This window comes from Cetorhinus maximus, chromosome 11, assembly GCF_964194155.1.
Source record: "Cetorhinus maximus chromosome 11, sCetMax3.hap1.1, whole genome shotgun sequence".
Taxonomy (NCBI): domain Eukaryota; kingdom Metazoa; phylum Chordata; class Chondrichthyes; order Lamniformes; family Cetorhinidae; genus Cetorhinus; species Cetorhinus maximus.
The window spans coordinates 97,172,943-97,191,269 of record NC_135889.1 but is presented as its reverse complement, the minus strand read 5'-3'; the positions used below and the strand labels follow the sequence as shown (position 1 = coordinate 97,191,269).

The 18,327-nt window shown below is 42.2% G+C and overlaps 1 protein-coding gene across 1 annotated transcript in view; it reads left to right on the top strand.

The window, feature by feature from the left end:
* The window catches only part of LOC144686788 (low-density lipoprotein receptor-related protein 1-like), a 1,926,687-nt gene that overhangs the window by 622,223 nt on the left and 1,286,137 nt on the right, over positions 1–18,327 (top strand). The gene's annotated exons all lie outside the window — the stretch shown is intronic.

Genomic DNA, 18,327 nt, shown 5'->3' with positions numbered 1-18,327 from the left:
CACTGTGCAAGCTGGATATAAAAGTCAAAAATCTATAAAGTTGTGTGATTAGCTCCAAGATGCTAATGAACTGGATGTTTTCCCACAAATGGCCTAACCATGAACCGAGGTGTTATTTGTTGATCGGTTGAAAAGTAACTCTGGAAAACTACACCATCAGGACTGTCGGCACCTGAAGGACAGAGGATTCGTAGAAGTGTGCCTTGCTGATGATAATAGTACCTGTGAAACTCAAAGGTGAAAGCTGGTGTCGGACAGGACTCCTGACCTACCCTGCATGAATAAAGAACAGTATATTGTGGAAAATGTAGCTATGTTGTGCCACATTTGTGTAGGGAGTGATGCGGATGCTTGTGGCCCTATAAGATGTATCCTCGTATTGACTATTTAAAGCAAAATTGACCTTTTTATTTGAAGTATCATTCACCTGTTAATTCTTGTGAAATTTATGTTGATTCAGATTCGTGTTAAAGTAGAAGTTACAAAAAGTGAATCCAGTTGGTAATTTCTTCTGTATGGGTCAATTGGTAACTTTGGTCACCATTGGGGATTGTAACAATGTACATCTAGTTAGTAAATTAATATGATGGTACTTATGTCTAATCCTTTCTTTAGTTAAAATGATAGAAAGGCTTGCACTATTTTATATATTTCTGAGTTTAGTGTGACAGGGAATTAGAAGTAGAGTTTTTAAAGTAAATTTATTTAGGATATATGGAAAGTGGCTTTTTTTTTACATTAGGCCTAAATATTTTTTAAGAATCCAAGAAATAATCTATTGCGATTTTGCAGGAGTGGCATTATTGTATTTACGTGCTATGCAATGATAGGGGGTGGAAATGGAAAACAAAACATATCATTGGCTGTGCTTGGCATGCTATTTATTTTTAAGTGCAATGTAGATCTCAACTTCATGGTGTTTATCATGTCACCTCCAAACTAGCATGTCATCTGCTGTGCAAAGTCTTTTTCTTAACAGACTATTGTCAGATGGTTCTCTGTCTCTGACCCAGTTAGGTTGAACATTGTTTTCATCTCTTGTACCTGGAATTTAATCTACTTGGATTATCAGCTTTATGATATTTGGAACTTCTCAACTCTGTTATTCATTGCACAGCATAAAATTGCTCATAAATTAAAGCTCAGTTAACAGGTTCACTGTGGGAGTCTAGTGTGGGAAATGGGAAGGGGCATTATTCGAATAGATCATTCTCTCTCAGGTTATCATTGTGAAGAGACCTTTATGCTGCACCTAATGTGAATCACTCGACCTGAGTGTTATGGGTCCTGTCATAAAGGAAAGTGACATATTGCTGTGTGCTGCCATTCTCAATTTGAAGACAAAGTTCATTCCAAATAAAATGATCATGATAACACATTATTTTTCTTAGTTTGTTCCTGGTGGATAATCAGAAAAGTAATGGCATTGAACTCTGCCATTTTAACAACATCAATTCCACACCAAGGAAAATATTTAAGTATATATGTATTTCATTGTGTCATATGGTTTCAGTAAACATTTGGCTTATGGTGCATCAAACCACAAATGGTATTATAGGCATCAGTGCTTATACCAATAATCTCTTACCTATAATTTTTTACTATGTATATAGCCAATTTGGGTGAGAACATGCTTTGAAATGCTTTCTTATACATGATGAAAACCAACAGCTTACGCTGTTAATTCAAGTAGGGTCAAGTAATTGGACAGAAAGTTCTATGTAGACTTAACAAAAGTCAACTGCCTAAACACACAAAGTGTCAATTTTTATTTTCATGAATATTTACGAAATATTATTTTTTAATTTCCTTTTTTGGACAGAAATTTTCGCTCAGTGTGGGGCACGCGCCCAACCCACTCGAGCGTGAAATGACGTGCGTTGACGTCAGCCGAGCGTGCTGAAGTCAATGCACAGTCACGCAATAGTTAGGCCAGCAGGCAGGCAGGCTGGAGCAGGCAGCGGACCCACTGACAATTAAAAGGCCTCTTAAGGCCCTTAAGTGATCAATTAAATTAAAATTTTCACTGCGCATCCAACCTAACGGTAGGCGGACAGGCCATTACATTTTTTTTCTTTGGAAACCTCATTCAAGGGCAGGATGAGGTTTCCAAAGGCAAATAAAAATAAAATAAAAACTTTCATTTTTCATTAATAACATGTCCCTGATCATGTGACAGAGTCACATGAGGGGACATGTTTCATAACATTTTTATTTTTGTAATTATTTTTTAAAATATCTCTTCATCTCCCTGAGGCAGCTCTGTGCCTCGGGGGGATTATGCAGCGCTCACTCACGCGCGTGCGTGATGTTCGTGCTCGGCCTACTCACCCTCCTCCCCCCACCCCCCGCACAGGCAGCGCACAGCCCTGCCGCTTGCGTTTCATGCTGGGCGGGCCTTAATTGGCCTGCCAGCATGAAATCTTGGTGTGGTGCCGATCGCAGGCAGGGGTTGGCTTCTCATCCGCCCCCGCTGAGCCCACCCGTCAAAGGCAAAATTCTGCCCATGAAACTGCAGGAAACAATGAAAGAATTTTTAGCTCGGCGGGTGGGCACGTGCCCGACCCGGCCCAACCGAGCGTGAAATGATGCACGATGACGTCGGCCGAGCGTGCCGATGTCAACGCGCAGTCACGCAATAGTTCAGTCGGCAGGCACGCGCTGGAGCAGGCACGCGCCCGCCGACAATTAAAAGGCCTATTAAGGCCACTAAGTTACCAATTGTCATTAATTTCTCATAGTGCTTCCCGTCGGGCAGGCCAGTGGGCAGGCCTTAATTGGCCCGCCCACTCAAAATGGCGGCGGGGCCCATTTCGGCGGCGGAGTTCGGCTGCCCACCCGCCGCTGAGCCGGTGGGGCCCGCCTGCCAACCAAGGGCAAAATTCTGCCCATTGTTATTGGTGTCAACGCTCATAAGATCATAAGAAATAGGAGCAGGAGTAGGTCATTCAGCACCAAACCTGCTCCGCCTTTCAATAAGATTGTAGCTGATCTGATTGTGGCCGTAATCCACTTTTCTGCCTATCCCCAATAACCATTCACTCCCTTGTCAATCAAAAACCTGTCCAACTGAGCCTTGAATATATTCAATGACACAACCTCCATTACTGTCTATGGAGAATTCCAAAGGCTAATGAACCTCTGAGAAAAGAAATCCTTCTTATCGCAGTCTTAAATGGGAGACCCCTTATTTCTAAACTTTGCCTCCTAGTTCTCGATTCCCCCATTATAGGAAACATCCTCCCAGGTTTTACCCTGTCAAGCCCCCTGATAATCTCATAACTTTCACAAAGATTGCCTCTCATTCTTCTGAACTCCAACAAACATAGGCCCAACCTGCTCAACCTTTCCTCATATGACAAGCCTTTCATCCCAGGAATCAGCCATGCGAACCTTCTCTGATCTGCTTCCAACGCAAATTTGTCCTCCAGTAGGTAATCACACCAAAACTGTTCACAGTAGTGCAGGTGTGGTCCCACCAATATACAGTTGGAGCAATATTGCACTATATTTATACCCCATCTCCCTTGCAATAAAGGCCAACATTCCATGGGCAGGTGAAGAGCCCCAGGCAGCCTTCGCATTTTTCATGGAACTTCATCCACGGGTGGGATGAGGTTTCATGAAGTGTTTAAAAATTCAATAAAATTTTTAAAAATAAATAATTGATATGTCCCAACTCATAAGACACTGTCACATGAGGGGACATGTTTTAAAAGTTTCCAAATACTTTATTTAGAAATTTTAAACTTAAATCTCCCTGAGGCACCTACCGGCTCAGCACTTCCTGGCAGGCGTCCTGTTGAGTGGGCCTTAATTGCTGATCGGGTTTGCGCTCGCTCCCTCCCACCCCCGCACAACCTCCCCGATGGGGGTCAAAATTCAGCCCTATGTATATCTCTTTGCAGATACTTTGTATCCTCCTCAAAATTTTCTTTATGACTGGCTTTGTATAATCAGCAAATGTGGCTGCAGTACTGTCGGACCCTACATCCAAGTCATTAACATAGAATGTAAATAGTTGAGGCCCCAGGACTGATTGCGCAACATTCCACTAGTTAGAGTTTGCCAACCTGAAAATGACCCATTTATCCCAACTCTCGGGGCATAATTTTTCCCTTGGTGGGCGTGCGGGCCCCACCGGCTCGGCGGCGGGCAGACAGCCGACTCCCGCCACCGAAATGGGGCCCACCGCCATTTTGAGTGGGCAGACCAATTAAGGCCCGCCCAGCGGCCTGTCTGACAGGAAGCGCTATGCGCTTCCTGTGCTGGGGTGGGGGAGGGATTCCCCATCTGTCAAAGTGCGCTCTTTCGCACATGCGCACGAAACAGCACACTGCTTCCCGAGGCAAAGTGCTGTCTCAGGGAAATTAGCGACAGGTAAAAAAAACCCACCAAAAATAGAAAAATATTTAAATTATTAACATGCCCCCCTCATGTAACAATGTCACACGAGATGGGACATGTTAATAAGAAACACAACTTTATTAAACTTTTAAAAAACGGACATGAAACCTCATCCCGCTAGTGGATGAGGTTTTATGTATTATCAGAAGCCCGCTGGGGCTCCTGGCCTGCCCACCAGTCTTAAGGTTGGATGGGCAGGTCTTTAACAATCTTAATTAGCCTGTCAATGGCCTTAATTGTCAGGTCAGCGGGCGGACAGCTGATTTCGCTGTCAACCCGCCATCTAAAAATTTAAAGGGACCAGGATGACGTCGGGAGTTCCTCCTGATGTCATCCAGTGTCATTTTTCTGTTGGCGAGCAGGCCCCGCCCCCAAATCGCCGATGGGAAAATCCTGGCCTCTGTTTCCTGTTAGTTAGCCTATCCTCTCCCCAAGCTAATATATTACCTTCTAAACCAAGAGCTATTAGCTTCTGCAGTAACCTTTTATGTGACATCTTATCGAATGTCTTTTGGAAATCCAAATACACTACATCTACTGGTCTGCCTTTAATCTAACCAACTTGTTACATCCTCAAAGAACTCTACATTTGCCAGACGCAATTTCCACTACAAAAGAACCAAAATGTATATTGACTCTGCCTGATTATATTCTTATATTCTGAATGTCCTGCTACTACCTCCATGATAATAGATTCTAGCATTTTACCAATGACTGATGTTAGGCTAACTGGCCTGTAGTTCCTTGCTTTCTGTCTCTCTCCTTTCTTGACTTGTGATGGCATATTTATGGCTTTCCAGTCAGCTGGGACATTTCCAGAATCCAAGGATTTTTGGAAGGCAGTGCATCCGCTCTCTCTGCAGCACTTCTTTAAAGACCCTAGGGTGCTGACCATCAGATCCAGGGGACTTGTTAGCCTTAAGTCCCATTAGTTTTCCTAGTACTTTTTCTCTAATAGGATTGTTGTAAGTTCCTCCCTCCATTTTTCCCTGCATTTCTACTATTCTTGCCATGCTTTTTGTGCCTTCTACTGTGAAGACAGGTACAAAATACTTGTTCAAAGTCATTGCTATTTTCTTGTTTCCCATTATTAATTCCTCCGTTTTAGACTCTACGAGACCAATGCTTACTATTGCTGTTCTTTTCCTTTTCATATACTTGTAAAAACTTCTACTGTTTGTTTTTATATTCCTTGCCAGTTTTCTTTCGTGCTTTGATTTCTCCCTTTTTTTCAGTCATCATCTGCTGGTTTCTAAAATTTTCCAAATCTTCTGACCTACCACTAATTTTTGCAACATTTTTTCTTTCAGCTTGATACCATCTTAACTTTCTTAGTTAGCCACAGATGGTGCAGTCTCCATGTTGAATCTTTCTTTCTCAATGGAATATATTTTTGTTGAGAGTTATGGAATATCCCCTTAAAAGTCTACCACAGCTTCTCTATCACCATACATTTTATTCTATTTTCCCATTCCATGTTAGTTAACTCTGTCTTCATGCCATTTAATTGCTTTACTTAAATTTAAGACACTAGCTTCAGACCCACATTTCTCACCCTCAAACTGAATTCTATCATGTTATGATTGCTCTTATCTAGAGGATCCTTTACTATATGGTCATTTATTAACCCTGTCTCATTACACATCACCAGGTTAAAAAATAGCCTATTCCCTGGTTGGTTCAAGAATGTATTGTTCTAAGAAACTGTCCCAAATACACGCTATGAACTCATCCTCCAGGTTACCTTTGCCAATTTGCTTTGTCCAATATATATGAAGATTGAAATCTCCCATGATTGTTGTCTGGCTGCAAAAGCCATTTAATATCATATTTTTCCAAAAGTTGCTGAGAGAATGCCTCCATCATGAAGCCCCCTCTCTCTTACTTACCTTCCATTACAGCCTGCTGGTCCTCTCATTGCAAGGGCCTCTGAATGGCCATCCAGCTTCAAGAACCTGTCTGCCATTGGGTGCTAAACCTGTCTCCAGGTAAATTCAGGTGGCACACCCGTGAAAATCTCATCAATGACTGTTACCCCCTGGGGCGGGTTTGGGATGCAGAAACAGTCCTGCCCTCGGTCTCCCATCCCTGGAAGAAAAATCCAGTCCATTAACTCTAAGGCATATGCAGAAACGAATCCATTTTATTTGATAAACAGTGAGAGAAAGCCTTTCTGCTGCTTTTTTTGCAGCCTCTCAGTAGCATCAACTCACAAAAAAAATGCAATGTAGGATAAAACTCATACCATACTCTTCTGTAGTTTGTCCTTGGGTAAATGTTTAACCTTGAACTTTAGAAAGTGCCCTTTACAATCATTTCAAATATGGCATGTTAAAAATTACTTTGGCAATTTAAATATAAATTATACAAAAAGCTTTTACAGAATATTAGCACAAATGTAAATTGCAAATATAACTAGTTTGAAGAGAATGATTTTTTTTTCAATCATTTTTAAAACAGATCTTTTGGTTTTCTTTTGCTCTCTCTTTTCTCCACAAATATCTACAACTATCCAGAGGCTGCAGTGTAATCTTTGAGTGATGGAGATGGAGATCCATCAATGTTTTTTTAGTGCAATTGTGCAAAATGAAATCATCCAAAAATGGTAGACTGTTAAATTGAACGAATAGTCCTTAGATTATTTTTCAAAGAGCTCACTCTGGATCCCTTTCGGGAAATAGCACTACGTCAATCTGACACTGCAAGTTATTTTTATTTTTTTAAAATTGGAACCTTGTCAAGTGAAGTACATTCTTCAAACTAAGAAGCTGGGTTGACCATTTCAGTAGTCATATTAATTGATTATCAGCTCATTCTTCACTTTCTTTTGAAGGATAATGCATCAGATTGAATTGAACTGCAGCATATTTAATTGGCAGCTAAAATAGAATTTCAAGCATTATACTTAAAATTACCTTTTGTGTAGTGTTTAATGTGATCTGTGCAGTGACCTGTTGTAAAAAATTGCCAGTTTCATAGTGAAATGATTTATTACAGTTAAAAAGTTAAATTTATATTTGTGTGAATTAAATCTATAGATTCACAATTCTTTATGAAGTACTAAAGTCTCCTCGTCTAATGAGAACCATAGCATGGATATAAATCCAAACGAATGGTCCAAAGTCAGACTGCAATATTGCACCTGCAAAGCAAGTTCTTTTCCTATTCAGACAATACAGAAGAAAGCATGTCAAATCATTTCCCTGTGCTAAGAGTTATGGCATATCACTGTTAGAACAGTATGTAAAACCTAATTGAAGGATCAGTTTGTCTTTTTTTAAAAAAAATAACTGCACACAGTGAATTGCTAAATAAGAGATGGCTTGTGAGACCTTGTGAAAAATGATATAATTTCACCATTATAGACAACTCCATTTGCACATAGAAACCAGCTCTGAATCAAGTGATGAGCCACTTTAGACATTTATTTTTACAAATTTGACAGCTTTTCAGGCTGGCAGGTGTCAGCCAGTCCATGTACATACTTTGTTGATTCATGTTCACCTTTATACACTTGAACCAAATTGTAACCAGGGACACAACAATGTTACTTGAATGGCGAACTTCAGCTTCCATGTGACCGCTTCTTCAGTCTCTTCAAGGATAGATTGAACTTGCTGAGATGAGACTTGATGCAAATTCGTTAGCTGCTTTATTTCAAGTGCCAACTACAGAGGAAGAATTATGATCACTGAATTCACGTAATCGAATCAGAACAACTCACCTTAGCCGAATGATACAAAATAAAGAAGACACAATGCTTCCTTACATTACTTGACTTAGGCAAAAATGTTGATTTTAAATCCTGTTAGGAAGCCGGTGGCAGGGGAAGGCATTCTCACGTGGGTGTCATGAAATCTGCTTGACAGCTGCTCACCCAGTGCATAAAGAAAGTAGCAGCTGACCAGCAGGGGAGAAGGGGTGTATGATGAGTATCGAGCTGCTGGCATCAAAGTAAGTCTAGGAGGAAGAGTGTTGCGAGTATCTCATGGTTGTCGAAATAGGGAGCTCAGGTTTTATTGCCCATCCCTGGTTGCCCTTGAGAAAGTGGTGGGGAACTGCCTTCTTGTAATGCTGTAGTCCACGTGGTATAGGTACACCCACAGTGCTATTAGGAACAGAGTTCCTCCAGCGACAGTGAAGGAATGGCAATATACATCCAAGTCAGGATGATGAATGACTTCGAGGAGAACTTCCAGGTGGTGGTGTTCCCATCTATCTGCTGCCCTTACCCTTCTAGATGGTAGTGGTCATGGGTTTGGAAGGTGCTGTCAAAGGAGCCTTGGTGAATTCCTGCAGTGCAACTTGTAGATGGCACACACTGTGCGTCGATGATGAAGGGAGTGAATGTTTGTGGATGTGGTACCAATCAAGTGGGCTGCTTTGTCCTGGACAGTGTCAACTTCTTGAGTGTTGTTGGAGCTGCACTCATCTAGGCAAGTGGGGAGTATTCCATCACACTCCTGACTTGCGCCTCATAGATGGTGGATAGGCTTTGGGGAGTCAGGTGGTGAGGTAGGCCTTGACCCTTCATGTAGTGTCTAGATGAGTTCTCCTGCTCCTCCTGGCTGCAAGATATTTGAACTTACCTTAAGAGGGCCTTGCTCCTTTCCCATCAGCTTTGCATGGATGGGGTGGCTGCGGTGGACACCATGTCCAGGAGGAGGTTAAAATTCCTTCGGAGTCCTGAGAATATTATGAAACCCCAATTTGCATTGATAAATAAGGTTCCTGCTAAGTCCTGCAGGAGTATTCTCTTCTCCTGAAACCAGTGGTGATAAAAGCGGAAATTGGTGGGAATGGAGTGGGAAATGGAGCCATTTCATTTTAATTGCTCCCCCGTTCCTTTCCAGCCAATTGAGCAAAGTTAAAATTCTCCTAAAATATCTCTTAACTGTTCCTTCAGCATTTATGACTTTACGAGCTTGCCTAAAGCTTTCACAACTCTCTCTTCAGAAACTGAATTGCCCTTGGAGTTTTACTTGTCTTTCCATGCATCTCTGTCCCAGCACCATACTTTTCATTGTTCTCTTCAAATGACCATCCAACATAATAGGGGTGAAAGTTCTTTTTATTATCTACACAAAACTAAATTGCCTATTATTTGGTATTGAAGGAAAATTATTTGTTTAGTATATTAACCATCTTCTATCAAATTGTTTTTAAACTTGTGAGAATATACCAAAACCAGCTCTTATTTTCAATTCCTTTTTATGCAAAAACGGCTTCAAAAATTCAGAAACTTGATATGTATTTAAACAGAATGCATTAGTTTAAGTGATCAAATTATAGCCTTTTAATTTTGATTAATTGAGAGAAGCCAGTGTATAGGACTGAGTGAAAGCATGAAGGATTTAATTAATATTATAGAAGACATTCAAATTGAGCATGTTTAACTCAAGGGCATTCAGTTTTAAATTTTAATTTTGCATTCATGAGAGAATAGCTAGGTTATAAAATATTTCTGATAGATCACAAAGATGTTTAAGGATGATTTAGAGATAATGCATCACCCTGAGCTGCATTGCAGCAACTGTGATGAGGTTTGTTGCCATCAAGGTTTCCAGTACTATGGTAAATTACATGGTTGAAGCCAAAATAATTCTCTTTTAGCTCTAAATCATGCACTGGAGTGTAAATTATACTTTAACTTATTGCTGGTGATAAAATCTGATGGTTCAGTAGTGCTCCACCAGGTCTCTGTCTCAAGTGTGTTTATGTTCATTATAATGTGAAGCCCCTCAGTGCAAATTGTGCCACTAAATTAACTGACAGTAAATAATTAAATACCTTTATACTTTCTTGGCTCTCAATGGACAACTTGTAGCATTATTTATTTTTGCCCTATACTGTCATTCCAGATTCTTGTTTTTTGACACATCATTGCCTGAGAGATAGGTGGACAGGTTAAATATACCAGACTTTACATGTTTAAGGTCCTGCCTTAAGTATTTCTTAGGTACAGCACTTCTATTAGCAATCTGGATTTCTTAAGATGTGCTGTCAATATTGCCAAATATCAAACTGCATGGTATTGCAACTTAGGGGTGTAACAACAGGAACCCCTTGTGATCTGAAATGGATACTCAAGTCATTCACATACGCCCTCCCTCTATGTATACTCCATTTATTTTCAAGGTGGAGTAAGAAAATACTTGGTAAGATGAGGCGAGATATAAATCATTTAAACCGCTTTATTTCACAGCAATTGAACATAAAAATCAATAGTTTTATTTAGTATTGTTCTTGGGTAAGACACTGACAAGCTGGCATATTTTACTCATACCTGATTGCCCTGAGGTCATTAATAGTCCGTCATGCATTCTAGAACATAAGCTGGACTGGGTATGTGTGCCAGGTCCTTCCATGAGAAGTACAAAGAAAGAAAGAAAATTTCAAATCATAGAATAATGCAGCACAGGAGGATGCCATTTGGCTCATCATGCCTGTGCCAGCTATTTGGTAGAGCTATTTAATCAATCCCACTCATTGCTCTTTCCTCATAGCCCTGCATTTTTCCCCCCCTTTTAAAGTACTTATCCAATTCTCTTTTGATTATTACTATCTGCTTCCAAAACCCTTTCAGGCTGTACATTCCAGATTACCATTACTGGCTGTGTAAAAAAAAAATGTTTGCTCATGTTACCTGTTATGATCCTTGGCCAGACCCTGGAATGTTGGGGGAGATCTGGTTATGGGCCAATAAAAATAGGTAAAGGTTGAGATTCAACTGCTTTTGGAATAAAGCCACAAGATTCCATGGGTTTTGAACAAGCAAAAAAACAAACTTTACTACACAAATTCAGAAAGATAAAATAATTTACAATACGTGTCTTATACTCAAACTTTCAGGGTAAATTTGAGGTACACATGAATTGGCAGATGAACTGTGGTCAAATACACCACACTACAGGGCAAATGACAGATCCAACCAGGGCAGAGTCTATGGATTTCTCAAGGATGCACCCAGATGTCAGCAAATACCAAGTCAAACAATTTTGTTGAAACTCTGTCTCACTAGGGATTCCCAGCATCACCTTCAAAGATCTTTCATTGGAATTCTCTCCAAAAGTCGCTCCCACTTGGATAGCTTTAACAATGGCCCACTTCGTAGGGTTCCAATCTCGCCTTTGGAGATTCCTTCTCCTGAGTACACTCAAACACTAGCTTACAAGCACACTTTCAGATCTATGGCCGTGCCTAGCAGAACACCGCTGTCCATAGAAGTGTCTTTGCCCCAATGGCCTTCTTTACTTAAATTCTGCTCCCCGCATCCCTTTCTCTAGCTTTTTAACTAAACTTAACTGGAACCTGTCCCTGTCTCTCTGTGACACTTGCAGGCTGACTTCCCAAAACTGACTGCCTCAAGAAGAGCTGCTCACTGATCCTTGAGCTGATCTGGGGACCTATCAAAGCACTCCAAGAGGGTCCCAACCTTGTTATTAGGCAGAAAACAATGTAACCAGCATTGGATCACCCTGTACCTTAAATGATGCAATTTCCACAGACTGCTGTTTTAGCACCCAGGGACACAAAGACCAATGATTTCATGACACACCTCTGATTCTGCCAATCATCTTATACCTGTGCTATTGGGTAACCGACCTTTCTGCTACTGGAAGCGGTTTCTCCTTACTTACTCCACCAAAGACATTCAACCTTTGAACACTTCTTTCAAATATTCCCCTAAACATCTCTGCTGTAAGGAAAACATCTCCAGCTTCTCCAGTCTCTCTGCATGACTGAAGTCCCTCATCTTTGGTACCATTCTAGTAAATAGCTTCTGCACCAACTCCAAGGCCTTGACGTTCTTCCTAAAGTGTGGTGCATAGAACACATTACTCCAGCTGGGGCTTAGCAAGTTTTAAGCGTAACACCCTTGCTTTTGTACTCCCTTCCTCTATTAGTAAAGCCAAGGACCCCATGTACTTTTGTAACAGTCTTCTCAACTTGTCCTGTTATCTTCGAAGATTTATGTACATACATGCCTCGGGTCTCTCTGTTGCTGAACCTGCTTTTAAATTTTATTTAGTTCATACTGCCTCTCCTCTTTCTTCTAACCAAAATTATCACTTCACTCATCATTTTAAGTTTCACCTACTGTTTCACATATCTGTCGATATCACATATGTTCCTTAAGTCTTTTACTATCCTGCTCTTTCTTTAGTACACTTTTGAGTTTCATTTTATCTGCAAGCTTTGAAATTGTGCCCTGAATACTCAAGTTCAGGTCATTCATGTATATTTAATATGAATATATAGTGTCTTTAATCACCCCCCAAATAATGTTAGATGTGGTGAAATTAGTTTTGAAGTGTAGTCACTGTTGTAATCCAGGAAACCCTGCAGCCAATTTGTACACAGCAAGGCCCCGCAAACAACAATAATAACTAGATAAAAAATATATGTTTTTAGTGATGTCAGTTGAATGATAATTATTGACCATGGCACTGGGGAGAACTCTGCTGTCCTTCCTTGAAATACTGCTATGGGATCTTTAACTTACAACTATCAGTAGCTTTTATGGTTACTTCCCTGGAAGGAGCTCATTATTTACCGGGGTATTATAACCACCAGGCTTACCATAGTTGGTTAAATCAAAACAAATTGTCTTTGTATAATATTACAAAATAAAAAAGCACTAAACTTTGCACCATTTTGCTTGATTTAAATAAAATAACTTATGAATATGCTTCTGCTTAGACTGGTGAGAGCTTGGCCTTTTCAGCTCTCTATATAAAAAGCTGATTGTTAGTGAGTATTTCTGTTTTCATCTCCCTGTGTTTTCAGCCCAAGAGGAGGGCCCATGTCAGACAACATTTGTCAATTGCCTGAAAGCAGGGACCTCCCAACACAATGGGTATGAGATGTTCATTGCTTACTAAGACAGGCTAATGAATTGCTTTTGTTTGGAGTCTTTGGGGAAAACAACTTCAGTGCCTAGCACATTAGCAATGTAATCATTTTTCATTTCAGTGTTTTATTTTGAAAAAGCTTGTATGGATGCATTGCTTCAAAAATCAAAGAGCAACTCTATTCTAAAATATTTCTGTGGAAAAAATGACCGACCCCTCTCCCGCCACCTCACAAAATATGTGATACCATGGGATTGATTTTGTTGTGCCCATTTTATCAGGGGCCAGGGCGGGGTGGTGTGCATTGTGGGGAAATAGGCAGAGCAGGATCACGGCCCGTCATGTGGAAAGCGGTCAGAGGCCCAAAACATTTTGATGTCTGCATTTCATTATCATGCTGGACATTAAGAATGGCTCGCAGGTTGGATGAGTGAGTATCAACCGCACAGGTTGAGTTGGGTTACGTTGGAGTGGTGATCCCAGAGGCCCATTAACAACTGGGCACTAGCAGTGGCAATTTTTTATTGGATCAGGAGAAGCATTACTGCCCCATCTGGTCCCACAAGCAACACTTTTTTTCCAAAAAAACATGTATGACCTGATTTAGGCCATCTACGGGTTCCATGAAGAATGGTAGATTAGGCTGCTCTATGTCCAGCACTACTGGGTACAGTTGGTGGTTTTTGAAACACGGAAGATGGCTGGATAGGACAGAAAAACATATCATTGTTTTACCACCCAGGAAAATTGCACCCAAATTGTCCTCAATGAAACCTGTCAGCCTGGACATAGTCCACATGTAAATGATGGTAGGTTGGCATGAACAAGGTCTGCGTGCAATTTTCCCTAATTACTGCTCCGAAGCTGATTTCAGAGAACAAAGCCATTATAGAAAGGATGATTGAGTAGCACAACATTACCCCCTAAGGTAGATATTACACTGAAGTGTTATCTTTGTTAAAATGTCTGAAATTTAGTGAAACTTGATCTGGATATCAACTTGTATTGTTTGGTGCTATGAAATGTCTTTGAAGAGTTCTGCCAAATATAGGCAGAGCCCTGGAAAATTCAGCAAGCTCCAATTTGAAGTCTATCTGCCGGTAAGTACTGAGGAGGGTGGGGAAGGGATGAAGTGTATGGGAGGGGGGAAAGGAAGGTTGACATTTGCTGGGAAATCAGGAAGAGCATTTTTTTTTACTTTATTAACTAAAATAAAGAAACACATTCTTACTTGCCTTTTTCTTGGCGGCATCCTACCATCTCGATAAGTACCATTCTTTTCACTCATGGGATGTGGTGTCACTGGCAAGGCCAGCATTTATTGCCCACTTCTAATTGCCCTTGAACAGGTGGTGGTGAGCTGCCTTCTAGAATCACTCTAGTCCATCTGATATAGCCTGCAGTGGTGTTAGGGAGGGAGTTCCAGGATCTTGACCCAGTGATAGAAAAGGAACTGTGATACAGTTCCAAGTCAGGATGGTATTTGGCTTTGAGGGGAACTTGGAGGCATTGGTGTTCCCATGAGCCTGCTGCCCTTGTCCTTCTTGGTGGCAGAGGTAGCACCTTGCAGATGGTATGCACTGCTGTATACACTGTTCAGGTTATTCTAGACACTAAAATTCAGAGCAGAACATGGGAGGCACATGTTTTGTCCAGTTAATTCCAAATTTTCCAGCATGTATGAGACACCTGTTCAGTATATATAAGGACCCCAGCTGTTACTGGTGATTTCAAGGGCCTTCACAGATGAATAAGCATATGATAATACGTTCAGGATAACAAGTAAAGTGACCTTTCTATTGAATTAACCTATTGCTCCATGCAATTTTGCTAGTTTTCAATAAGCAATAGAGCATCACAACTTCAGATGTTAAATTATTAAGTAGAATGATTTTTCAAAATTCCAAGTGAGTAACTATTAATAATGTGCATATACATTACATATCAGAGAAAGAATGACTGTTAATCTCCTGTGCTGCTATGTAACTGTATGAGAAAAGTTATATTTCAATCTTACCAAATGAGTTGATAGGAGTAAACTGGAGAACAGTATTAGCCCTATAATAGGATGAAAAATAAGGGGAGTAAATTAGCAAAGTTAAATCACAGTGTGTTGCTGCTCTTGTAAGTCAATTATGTAACCATACCAGGAAAAAATGAAATTGCAGTAATGAAAACCAAATGCATACCGCCTTATTCTGAAGCAGAAACTGTTATGGATGAAGATTGGAGAACAGTCGGGATAGTTTGAGGGTACTGGACACCATTGAATAAATTAATTGACATAGGAGCAGGAAATAGGGATTGAATAAATTAATGGATGAGTGGGTATCAGGAAATGAGATGAACGAATTAATACAAGATATGAATGAATTAATGCATTCACACAGCAGTGGGCACCATTGAATGAAAAATTGATTGGAGGACTGAGTCCCAGCATATTAAATGAATATAATCCTGGGCATAGAATACAGCAGTGATTATTTTAGTTAATAGAGATGGAGGTAATGAATATAAAAGCGTCTCTCTATTGCTGTTATTCTGCAGGTTTAGTCTAATGATAACGAGGGAGGAGAGTTTGCGGGTTGTAAAGCTGGGGAGAGGATAGGCTGCCAGATAGAAGAGTAGGGAAGTAGGCCTGTGAGAAGGCTGAAATGCTGAGAAGACGTCAGCAGGGAAACTATGCTGCAGATGAGGGAAGAAGGGGAGGAGCAGTAAGCTATTAAAATGTAGGCAGAGAGCAGAGATTGGGAGGAAGGAGCATGGCAAGGAGGGAGCAGGTCAGACATGCATGGGGAATATCTTTGGAACAGAGTTGGTGCTGGGGATAAACTCATTTCTTTTGAAGCATAGTTGGGCAGGAGGATGATGTGGCCATAGAGAAGTGAGAGACAAATGAAAGGAACAGAGCAGCAGAATTATTTATTATTTGGGAGTGGGGCTTAAGGGCCAATAAGATAGTGAGAGAAAGGGTAGTGATGTGAACACGATCAGGGTGTGGGAAGACCGAGATCACAAAATAAGTATCATGAGGCTCCAGATTGGCAGTACAGGACCAAAGGGGATATGAGATTTTGACCTTGTGTCTCCTCCTTTCTGCCTACCACACCTCTCTTCCCTGATTTTTCTTCTCTCAAATCTTGTCTTCCTATCATTCTCTCTAGCAATCCCTCTCTGTCTTGTGATATGTTTCCTTTGTCATCCCTATACTGTGGGCATGTCCTAGCTCATGTGACAGGGCTTGCTTTGGCTGTCCTCCTGTGGGCCAGCTGCTCCCTCTGCGATGACAGAGGATGAGATTGAGGGGGTCACAGGGGACTTGGAGGGAAAGGACAACCTCTGAGATTCTTCAGTGGATCACCCAGGGGTGTCCAACTACCGCTCCTGCTCCCTTCGAGTGCCCGAGGGACCTGACGTGACTTCTTGAAGGAAAGAGCACCTGGGGGGACGTTGAGGTACCCCATTTCCCCCTTGCGTTGTCACTGCAGGAACTCATCCATGGCTACCGTGATAAGGTCTGGATACATCTCCGCGTTCTGCTGGACCAGGGTCTCTATGGTGTCCGCCATCCTTCCCATGGAGGCTTCCATGCACGCACATGTGGGCACCACTTCATCAGAGAGCAGGCGGACACACTCCTCCGACTCACGAGCCACTCTGTTGAGGGCTTCCAACAGCTCTGCGTGATGTTCCCCCACCTTCTGCTGACTGTCCAGGATGAGCTGGAAGGCCAAATCCAGAGGCTCATCATCTGACTTGGACGTCACAGATTACTCTTCCCCTGCAGTCCTCTGAGTGCTGGGGAGCTTGGCTGAAACAGTCTCCTTCTGCTTTGGACACATGTCCATGCAGCAACCACCAGACTGTGTGCTGAGTCTGCTCTAGGCCCTAGGTCCCATTGACGTGTGTGTCTCTGTGCTGGTGGAAAGTGTGGATAAGCGTTATGATGGGTCTTGCAGGCTGCTTATTTCCAGTTCCTCAATGGAGGAGGTGTCCTCTTTGCTGGAGGTGCAGACCGGCATGGAGCTGAGGGACTGGCTGTCTGAGGGTATCGGTCACTTGGCAGAGCTCCCAGTGAACCAAAGTAGAGATAATTAGTGCATGTCAGCAGAGTCAAAAGCATGAGAGTGAGCACCCACTCACAGTGGTGTTGAGAGAGGGATGATGTGGTTCAGGATCCTCACGTGGGTGTTCACCACTGACCTCACCATCACTGCAGGCACAATCCACGAGCTCACCAGTCAGTGTAATGGCACGCTCCTCAAAGTGAGTGAGGGGCCTAATGTGAGCCACTCCACCCCCCACTCTGGTACCTCTCCCTGTTGTTGTGAGCCAGCTTCTCCTGCATGAAAACATATGGGGAGAGAGTGAGCAGGGCACATGACATTGCGTGGAGTGGTTGTGTGGTGAGTGGAGCCATGGACGCGATGAGGATGTGAATCCAGAGGATATGAGCCTGATGGAGATGTGAGGGTGTGTGTGAGAGTTAGTGGTGTTGTCCCTTGAGGTGTGAGATCCCAGTGGATGTGTGATGGGGTTGAGGGTGATGAGAAGAGTGACTCATTCTGGCTGTCCTCTTTTGCAGGGGGTTGGCACTGACGACCGCTGCCACCATGCTGAATTGGTGACCTTACTTGCTGTCCTTTGCCCAGAGCTGCTGTAGAGGACATCACAGTGGGCCTCCATTGTGTCCAGAAGGCACTTCAGGGAGGCGTCGCTAAATCTAGGGGCAGCATGTTTCCTCCCTTTGGCAGCCATCAGTTCCCAGCAGCTTTCTCTCCCTTGAAGAGTGCTAGCTCTTTGCAGGGGCGGCCTTTAAATATGGTTTACTGAAGGACTGAGCTAAAGGCAGGGCAGGCGAATCAGAGGATGCTCTGCCAGCGACCCAGTGTGTTTCCCGGGAATGCATAAATAACGAGGTGGGAATGGGACAATACGGCGTGAAAACCCACCATTGCGGCCAGCGGGTAAAACGCCCTCCTTCCCGCCCGCTACAGCACGTAGTGCAAATCTGGGATGATCCCGCCCTGTTAGACAGCACAGACAGGACCAAGTACCAGAGGGA